Source organism: Orycteropus afer, unplaced genomic scaffold (genome assembly GCF_000298275.1).
Source record: "Orycteropus afer afer isolate SDZICR_OR568_19922 unplaced genomic scaffold, OryAfe1.0 scaffold00165, whole genome shotgun sequence".
Taxonomy (NCBI): domain Eukaryota; kingdom Metazoa; phylum Chordata; class Mammalia; order Tubulidentata; family Orycteropodidae; genus Orycteropus; species Orycteropus afer.
The window spans coordinates 6,245,624-6,256,519 of record NW_006921752.1 but is presented as its reverse complement, the minus strand read 5'-3'; the positions used below and the strand labels follow the sequence as shown (position 1 = coordinate 6,256,519).

The 10,896-nt window shown below is 38.3% G+C and overlaps 1 protein-coding gene across 1 annotated transcript in view; it reads left to right on the top strand.

Moving 5' to 3' along the window:
- The window catches only part of DIAPH2 (diaphanous related formin 2), a 1,278,863-nt gene that overhangs the window by 840,165 nt on the left and 427,802 nt on the right, over window positions 1-10,896 (top strand). The gene's annotated exons all lie outside the window — the stretch shown is intronic.

The window sequence follows — 10,896 nt, the reverse complement described above, 5'->3', positions numbered from 1 at the left end:
CAACCTTCCTCCGAGGAGTGGCTGGTGTGTTTGAACCACCAGCCTTCTGGTTAGCAGTCAAGTGCTTTAGCCACTATGCTACCAGAGCTCCCACCAGAGAAACTAGTGACACACAAATAGAAAAAAATTCCAGATGTTGCTGAGGTTGGAGATCATGAATTAGTATTGTTGCTACTTTGCAGTTCCATGGTTTTCTACCAGAGCTAGGCACATGCTTATAAGAAACAAAAATGAGTGTGGAAAGATAAGAAAATGGAAGCTATATTAGGAAGGTGAGCTCTGGTCGCATAGTGCCTAAGGCATTTGACTGCTAACCAGAAGCCTGGCAGTTCAAACCCATCAGCCACTCCTCAGAAGGAAGGTTGGGCAATCTACTTCCATAGTGATACCGCCTCAGAAACGCAAGGAGGGGTCGCTATGAATTGGGTCTGACTCGACGGCATATAACGACAACACAACATATTAAGAAGAGAAGACCAACTCACTTATTTAGTGTCTGTGGTGATTGGGCTCTTCACATTCATTTCTAATTTTTAACATAAACCATCAAGATATGTATTTTAACTTGTTTTTATGTAAATGTTAAGCATATACAAAAGTAAATAGCATAATGAACCTCTGAATCATTGCGTGGCACAAACAGTTAAGCACACAATGACTAACCAAAAGGTTGGTGGTTTGAACTCACTGTGAGGCACCTGGTGGGGGGGGGAGGCCTGATGATCTGCTTCTGAAATGTGACAGCGTTGAAAACCCTGTGAAGTCCAGTTCTTCTCTGCACACATGGGGTCACCATGAGTCAGAATCAACTTATCGGCAACTGGTGGTTATGCCTATTACTGAGCTTCAATAGTTATTAATGTTTTGCCAAGAATGTTGTTGTTGTTGTTGTTATGTGCCGTCGAGTCAGCCCTGACTCATAGCGACCCCTCCTTGGGTTTCCGAGGCAGTATCACTACGGAAGTAGGATTGCCCAACCTTCCTTCCGAGGAGTGGCTGGTGGGTTTGAACCGCCAGCCGTCTGGTTAGCAGGCAAGTGTCTTAGCCACTATGCTACTGTTAAACCTCTTTTCAGAAGAAACTGATGTTCATAGAGGTGAAGCAATTTGCCCAAATCTATAAGTGACTAAGCCAGAACTCAAACCTACACGTACCTGACTTCAAATCCTATGTTCTTTCACTATAGGCCATCATTTTTCTCTTTTTAAAAATAGTATTTTATTCTAGGAAACATTTGCCTGTAGCATTGAAAAGCCGAGCAGTTATAACTAGTTAATCTCCTCATCCATCCTTCTTGATTACTTAGCACTCCCATGTACTTAACATATCATTAGCTCAAGGTCCTCCATTTCTAATTGTATTGTGAGCAGCATTCCTTCTCTTGCAATAGCTTTGTTATTTAATTTACTTGGTCAGTTAATGCTTTTATATTGAGGAATTCTTTCCAGATATTTTCTGAGCTTGCATTTTGTCATTGTTGTTATTGTTCAGAATACCCATAGGAATTCTGCAGATGACCATAGTACTTTTTGCTCAAACGAATTGTGGATCCTACCTGCCAAATGCAGGATTGCGGGAAGGGAATTCTGGGGGTTTGGCGAGGATGTAGAAATCTTACTTTCTAAGTTAATTTTAAAACCTAACATATCTATAATAATGTAACATTTGTCTATAATGTTCTCAGGTGTTGAAATGGCAGTTTCATACTGTGCTTACCTTTGGATAATGTTTAATACATTCAGAAACTCAAAAATAATTATGATACATCACAAATATATTTTTCATTTATGTAGTGTCATGGCTTTATTATTTTTTTTTAATTTGCTTTAAACAGTAGTCTGTTTATGCCTTCACTTACATTGTCCGTTTAATAGGCTTCTCAGGCAGTCTTGCTCTGGTAATTAGTTGGCTTATTTATATCTCAACACCTTGAGCTGCTACATCTCATTTAACTTATTGCTCTTTAAAGTTCTTGTAACTCAGTGGTTCTCAACACTGGGTACACATTAGAATCATCTGGGGAACTTTTAAAAATTACTTTTGCCAGGGCACCATTCCAGACTAATTAAATCAATCTCTGAGATCTGTAGCTCTGAGAACCATGGTGGTAGTGCCTAACCATTGACCACATGCCACTCGAAAAACTATGCTCAAGGTAAGGTTGCAGCAATGACATCAACCACAGTGCATTTCTTTACCTCATCCCTTCCACTTTTATTTGTCTTTACTTTGCAGTGGTTTTTGAAAATATGATTAGATACCATCACACGTGTGGGCTCCCAGATCTTAGTATTTCTCCACTTACCTCAAATGCCATTGAAAAATGCTACCAGATTCTGGAAATAAGATGATCTTTGAAGATTTTAAGAGATCCACTTGCTCTGAACTCATTCCATTGTAATGCAAAGGAATAAAGGCATTACAATGTGCAAAGACAAAAAAGCTTGAAAGAGCATGGAACATTTGGGGAGCTAAAAGTACTTTGCTATGACTGAGCTTTAGAATTTTTTTTTTAAAAAAAGCTCACTGCTGTTGAGTGGATTGCAACTCCTAATGAACTCTCCTTGGGTTTCCAAGGCAGTATCTCTATGGAAGTAGATTGCCCAGTCTTCCTTCCAAAGAGCGGCTGGTGGGCTTGAACTGCCAGCCTTCTGGTTAGCAGTCAAATGCCTTTAGCACTACACCACCAGAATAGGGTCAGAGAAAATAAGGGAGGTGAAGCTGGAGATACTAGCATGAGGAACATTTTGAAAGACATTGAATGTCATTCCAAAGGGTATGATCAAGAATACCTAGATGATTTCTGGGGCCCATTGCAAAATGAAATCTGTTCAAAAACAACAATCTCAAGATGTCAACAGCAGAGCATTAAACCACAGTCTGGGCTCTTCTATTTGAAGGGAGCTTATGTGATTGCACTGGTTGTGCTGGCATGAAACTGGCCCTAGGTTTGATTATATCCTGATGGTGATGAGGGACTTGAAAGATTTAGGCAAGAGAATGACTTAAGATTCACGGAAAAGATTGTTCTGACCACTGGGTGGAAAAACGGGTTGTCCAGGGGAGAGACAAGGTGCTTTTATGAAACCTGATGCATCTATCTCTAGAATTCCTCACTTGTGATGGTGATAGTACTGATAGTAGTAGTAATAGGTTCCATTAGCATAGGACTTAAACACTTTTCATATTCCGTATTGTCATTTGATCCTTCAACCATCTGGTTGTTAGCCAAGGCATATATTTTTATCCTTGGTTTATAGATAAGGAAATAGTTAAGTAATCTGCTAAAACTTACGTGATTAGTGATTGACATATACAGGATTTATATTAGCCATTTTGACATTTACTCTACTGTTTTTTATTCTCTGTTAATATTGCTAGCTTTACTATTAGTAGCCAGATACAGAAGGAAATTTTAAAGCATCCTTTTTTACAGTATTGCAGTGTATTTTATTGAACTGTAGTTGAAGTCAATGTCCATGTGATGAATTTTTTAGTTTAAGGCCAGAAAGGTTTTTATGTAGAAAGACGTCTGTTTTCATTTAGTCAGAAATTAAAAATTATGTTACATCTGTTACTCTTTAGCCTACCTGCCAGGAAATTTATATTCAAACTCAATATTCAGTTTTAAAAATTAGCTCACCTAACCCCTAGTGTCTGATGTTTTTAGCCTTAGTAATGCGATTTTCACATTCTATTTCATTTTCTTAGGTTATGTTTTATAAGTTACTTCAAATACATTTTACTTAATAAACTTCATAGTACCCATTTGATAATGTATTCTCAAGAAAAACACAAAGGAGTGTTTAAGGGGCTGACAGAAGTGATTCAAACTTATTAAAGCAAGAATTAGCTGCTAGGTCAGATAAGCATTCCATAATTAAATGAAAAAGAAGATTGAGTGATCTACAGGAGAGTTTAAAAAGATGTGTGAACCTAGAAAAGACTCAGGCTGACAAACCTACTCTTAGCAATTATAAAATGTCACTATAAATTCCACTACCTCTATGTCCTACCCAACGTTTTTCATATTATAGGCATTCGTGCTCAGGCTTTATAATCTTTATTTTTGCTCTCACTTTTAGTGGCATTTCTTGTTACTTTATGTATACCACAACCAAAGATTTAGATATTTAAAGATGGAGTCTTCGATAGGAGAGATATAACAACGAAATTTAGGACATGCATGTTTTTAAAATATTTTATTGTTTTTGTAGAAGCACCATATTTGGATTGTTTTAGTTGTTTGTTTCTTTGTTGTAGATTAAGCAGTTGGACTTAATTACACTCCAAGGAGAAACAACATTCTTTTAATAATCTTGGTTTCACATTTCCTTGTCTTTTTTAGTTTGTTCCTAATTTGTACATGAGTAGTGATTACAGTTCATTCAGTGTGGCTATTACAAGACATAATATTTGGATTTCAAAAGCTAGCTTATTCCATTTATAATAATAACTAGTTGCTATGTAGTCGATTCCAACTCACAGTGACCCCATGTGTGTCATAATAGACTCTGCCCCATAGGGTTTTCAATGGCTGATTTTTCTGATGTAGATTCCCAGGCCTTTCTCCAAGGTACCTCTGGGTGGACTTGAACCACCAGACTTTCAGTGAGCAGCCAAACTCATTAACTTCACCATCCAGGGAATAGTATGCTGAAAGTATCTGAGGGAAAATTTTATTGTTTGGGACCAAGTAGAATATCTCCTGTACACAGGAGATTCCATTAAAAAAACAAAGCAAAACAAAACAAAAAACAGCATGAAGGAAGGTATATAGCAGAATTTATTGGCTGGACCCAATCTCTAATTTGCTGTTGTTGATGTTATTGTCAGTTGCTACTGAGTTGGTTCTGACTCATAGTGACCCCATGCCGTGGAGCAGAACTGCTCTATAGGATTTCCTTGGCTGACTCTTTACAGAAGCAGATTGCCAGGTCTTTCTTCTGCAGAGCCGCTGGGAAGGTTCAAACTGCCAACTTTTCAGTTAGCAGCCAACTGTTTAACTGTTGCCCCATCAGAGTTCCTTTATAGTCTACTACTCATTCCTATACCTACGCAGATTCCCTGGCTTCTTTCCCTGGGTAGGCTCACAGCTTACCATGCCACAAGCCAGCCCTTGATGTCTATTCTGGATTTCACCTGTCAAGTCATAGACAGTCCATGACTTTTACCTATGGATTATCTGAGGGTAACCTGGCCTGCCCCTGGTTTTTTCTCTTCCTAGTACTTAGTGTAGTGCCTAAAGCACTTGACTGCTAACCAGAAGGCTGGTGGGTCAAACCCACCAGCCACTCCTCGGAAGGAAGTTTGGGCAATCTACTTCCTTAGTGATACTGCCTCAGAAACCCAAGGAGTGGTCGCTATGGGTGAGGTCCAACTCGATGGCATATAACAACAATAGTACTAGACTATTCAAGCAAGATTTTTATAATGATTATATCATTTGTTATTAAAACTAGAAATTAATTTAGAAATACTCTAATCCATTGGTCTCAATTTATGGATGAGGAAACTAAGACCCAGAAAGAGGAAGTGACTTATAGAATATCATACAACTAATACATATAATAGTAGGTAGTAGACCACAGGAATCTCTCAATATCTGCATTGAATAGCATTTTGTAAGCCTTTGAATGTAATTTGAAGATATGGATCGTTTCTATAGAGCTGTGTAAATTTTTAAAGAAATTTTTATTTTTATTTGAGTTTTTCAAGTTATATTTATACATATTAGTTACAGGAGGCAGGCTGGTTTTTCTTATTTTCTATCATGTAGATAACTATAGAAATGTAGAGCAACCACAAGAAAAAAAGTCTGTATTACTTTACATAATAATTTAGATATATCATAGCCTAAGGCACTTGACTGCTAACCCGAAGACTGGGTTCCTCAGAAGAAAGGTTGCGCAATCTACTTCCATAGTGATAGTGCCTCCGAAACCCAAGGAAGGGTCACTATGAGTCGGGTCTGACTCAATGGTACATAACAACAACAACATTGACCCCTAAAATAGTCTTATATATCTTCATAATTTATTATTTTCTGTAGAAAATATGTAGGTTGCATAATTAAGGAGCCTTATTGGTACAGTGCTTAAGTGCTCAGCTGCTAGCTGAAATGTTGGCAGTTCCAACCCACCAGCCGCTCCATGGGAGAAAGTTGTGGCAGTCTGCTTCTGGAAGATCACAGCCTTGGAAACCCTATGGGGCAGTTCTGCCCTGTCCTACAGGGTCACTTTACATCAGAATCAGCTCAATGGCAATTGGTCATATATTTCTTTTCACTAATTTTTATGGAGTATGTTCACATTTTACTTACCCTATTCTGAAAAGCCCTGGTGATGCAGTAGTTCAGCACTCATCTGTTAACCAAAAAGCTGATGGTTTGAATCCACCAGCCACATCGAACAGTTGATCTTGCTTTTGGATATGAAACAGTCCATCTACTTTTGTGATTTTCCTCCCTTCCCTTCTTGGCAGTCCACCCACTCCTTCAACATACATGACTACCAAACAAAACCACACTCACTGCGGTAGAGTCGGACCCGACTCACAGCAACCCTTCCTTGGGTTTCTGAGGCAGTATCACTACGGAAGTAGATTGCCCTATCATCCTTCCAAGGAGTGGCTGGTGGGTTTGAACTGCCAGCCTTCTGGTTAGCAATCAAATGCCTTAGGCACTACACCACCAGAGCTCCTACATACATGACTATTAGGCTTATATCTCAATTTTTTGCTCTTTGTCCCAAACAGCAGACCTAATCTAACCATTAGCCCCATATTTCTACCTACACATATATCACCAGTCACCAAGCTCAGTGTATTTAATATTAAGTGCATTCACCTCTTTCTGGGACCTATTGTTCTAATGTTGTCACTGCTCTCCTTAGTTACATACATTCAATCACAGGTTGTGTTCTTGACTCTTCTTTCTCCTTTACCTCCCATATATATTCAATAATAATAACACTTTTAAAACATTTATTTCAAACCCACTGTATACCAGGCCCCATGCCAAACACTTTAACACTTTGAATTAAGGAACCCTGTTTGTACAGTACTACTACCGATGAATTATTATGATCTCTGTTTTACAGATGGAACAGCTAATGTACAGAAAAATTAAGTAGATTCCTTAAGTCTGAAGACTAGTAAATGGAAGATCTAGAATTCAGACCCAGGAAATCTGTATAATCTAGGTTCTTAATCACTACATTAATAGTCTAAATTGATATGTCTTATAAATTTTACTTCTACAATAGATTGGTATCCATTTATTCACCTTATATTATCACCTTAGTACAAGCCCTCATCACCTCTTGCCAAGACTGTTGCAGTAGTAATCTAACCAGTTTCCCCAAGCTCCCCTTCTCTCCAGTCCATTTCATATTCTGTTGTGAGGTAAATGTTTCAAAAGCATGGATAGGTGCATATAACTATCCCTAGCCCAAAGGAAAATGGAGTTGTGTTGAGAGCCAGAATGTTTCTCAGTCTGAAAAGACTTAGAGGAATATAGACTCCAAGGCATTGATGCACTGCATCTGTACATTGTACATGGATACATAGTGTCTGCATGTTGAGTCTATAGCACATTGATGCACATAGCATCTGCATGTTGAGTCTTGTTGGAGAAAGAATGTTGCTCCCTTCAAGTTGATAAATGAGTTTGTCCTTTGGTTGAGCTAAACATTCAGATCTCCATGGTTCTCATATCACTCCCGGAAGAAATAGGGAATATATTTAATCAGCATGATTTAGCAAGATTTGACATAAATTTATGAGATTATATTTTTTAGCTAATTTCCTGAAATCCTATCATGATGATGTAGCATTATATTGTTTAAATCACTATAAAAGGTTTTGGAGTATGGAATAAAATGGACACATTATTGCAATGGCTGTATGTGTTCCTTCTGTTCCTACTTGAGGCATATGGCATAACGGTGTGGTTTATCCCTCCGCTCCGGGGTTTATACGGAGACACCTTAGCTAAGCCTCCTTTCTATTATTTCTCATTCTCTTACTGTCTCTGTAAAGTGACCATTTGTTGTGCTGGAAACAGCAAGTTGCTCCAAACTCATTAGACCCTGCAGAAGTTATCCTAATTAGCTTCACATCCACCACTTATGTGTTAGTTTGTCATACTGTGGTGGCCTACATGTTGCTTTGAGACTGGAGGCTATGCTACCAGTATTTCAAATACTAGCAAAGTCATCCATGGTAGGCATTTTCCAGCAGAGCTTCCAGATGAAGACAGACTGGGAAGAAGGAAGGGGCCATTCGCTTCTGAAAAAAAGTAGACACTGAAAGCCTTAGGAATATTAGTGAAACACTGTCTGATACATTACTGGAAAACTTTATGAACAGCAGAGAACCATTGTCTGATACAGTGCCAGAAGATGCGACCCTCAGGTTAGAAGGTAATCAAAATATGACTGGGGAAGACCTGCCTTCTTAAAGTAGAGTCACCTTTCATACATGTGTGGTAGTTAAGGTTATATGTCAACTTGGCTGGGTCTGGTTTTGAGTGGCTGGGCAACTGCTGGTAGTTATTCTCCATGATGAGACTGGCAAACAATTCCATGGTGGAATCTGCCATAAGAGCTGAGTACCTGCTTTAGGGATGTGGTCTACATTCTGTATATAAGAAGAAGCTTTGGGAATGGTTTACAGCTTTTTGGCAAACTTGAACCCTGCATGTAGCCAAGTCGTTCAACAGCCTACCATGCCCTGCTGATCTTGAGACTTCTGGACTGGAATTAGTGGTCTGCCATGTTGTTTGGTAACACCGGGAGTGTGCCTTTTTACTTGTCTACCTTGGGATAGTCAGCCTCAGTAGCCAGTAGCTGCCTGAGTGAAGAAAAGCTTCCAGCTTCAGTGGGTTAGAAGCAGAAAACAGAGCTGAAGCCTAAGTTTAAGGGGTTTTCACCCAGCCCCTAGAACCTGGCACTTTGAACTCAAACTTCTAGCTTCCAAACTTGTAAGAGAATAAACTCCTGTTTCTTTAAGCTGTCCACCTATGGTATTTTCTGTTAGTGTGGCACTAGGTAACCAGAACAACATGGATGGAATAATGCTTTGGGGACCTTCATTTGCTGTTGAGGCACAACCCCAAATCAGAAGAAATAGCCTCAAACATTCATTAATAATTGGAACATGGAATACGAATATGAAGCATGAATCTGGGAAAAATGGAAGTTGTCAAAAAATAAATGGAACACATAAAGATTGATATCTTAGGCATTAGTGTGCTGAAATGGACTGGTATTGGCCATGGTAAATCAGACAATCAAATGGTCTACTATTTCATGAATGGCAAATTGAAGAGAAATGGGGTCATATTCATCACCAAAAAGAATGTTTCAAAATCTGTCCTGAAGTTCAGTGCTATCAGCGATAGGATAATATCCCATACACCTTCAAGGAAGAGCAATTAATATTACTATTATTCAAATTTATGCATCGACCACCAAAGCCAAGAAGAAGAAATTGAAGATTTTTACCAACTTCTGCAGTCTGAAATTGATCAAAAATGCAACCAAGATGGATTGATAATTACCGGTGGTTGGAATGTGAAATTTGAAAGTAAAGAAGAAGCATCAGTAGTTGGAAAATACAACCTTGGTGATGGAAGTGTCACCGGAGATCCCATGGTAGAATTGTGAAAGACCAACAGCTTATTCATTGCAAATACCTTTTTTTACAACATAAACAGTGACTGTACATGTGAACTTCACCAGATGGAATACACAGGATTCAAATCAAATGCATTTGTTGAAGGAGGCAATGGATAAGCTCTGTATCATCAATTAAAAGAAGGCCAGGAGCAAACTGTAAAACAGACCATCAATTGCTCCTATGCAAGTTCAAGTTGACACTGAAGAAAATAAAAATAAGTCCACGAGAGCCAAAATATGAAATTGATCATATTCCACCTGAATTTAGAGACCATCTGAAGAATAGATATACCGCATTGAACACCAGTGACCAAAGACCAGGTGACTTGTGGGATGGCATCAAGAGCATCATACACAAAGAAAGCAAATGGCCATTTTAAAAAAATAAGAAAGGAATAAAAGACAAAAATGGATATCAGAAGAGACTCTGAAACTTGCCCTTAAAAGGAGAGTAGCTAAAGCAAATGGAAGAAATGACATGATAAAAGAGCTGAACACAAGATTTCAAAGAGTGGCTTGGGAAGACAAAGTAAAGTATTATAATGAAATATGCAAAGACCTGGAATTAGAAAAACAAAAGGGAAGAACATATTCAGCATTTCTCAAGCTAAGAAAAAACTGAAGAAAAAAATTCAAGTCTTGAGTTATAATATTGAAGGATTCCATGAGCAAAATATTGCATGACATAGGAAGCACCAAAAGAAGATGGAAGAAATACACAGAGTCACTGTACCAAAAAGAATTGGTTTAATCATTTCAGCATATAATGAAGATCCAATGGTACTGAAGGAGGAAGTCCAAGTTACACTGAATGAATTGGTGAAAAACAATGTTGTAAAAAAAGGAATTGACAGAATACCCATTGAGATGTTTCAACAAACGGATGCTTCACTGGCGGCATTTACTTGTCTATGTCAAGTAATTTGGAAGACAGCTAACTGGCCAACCAACTGAAAGAGATCCATATCTGTACCCATTCCAAAGAAAGGTGATACAACAGAATGTACAAATTATCAAACATTAGCATTAATATCACACACAAGTAAAATTTTGCTGATAATAATTCAAAACCAGTTGCAGCAGTATATTGACAAGGGAGCTTCCAGAAATTCAAGCTGGACTAAGAAGAGAATGTGAAACAAGGGATATCATTGTGGTATCAGATAGACGTTGGCTGAAAGTAAAGAATACTAGAAAGATGTTTATCCATGTTTTA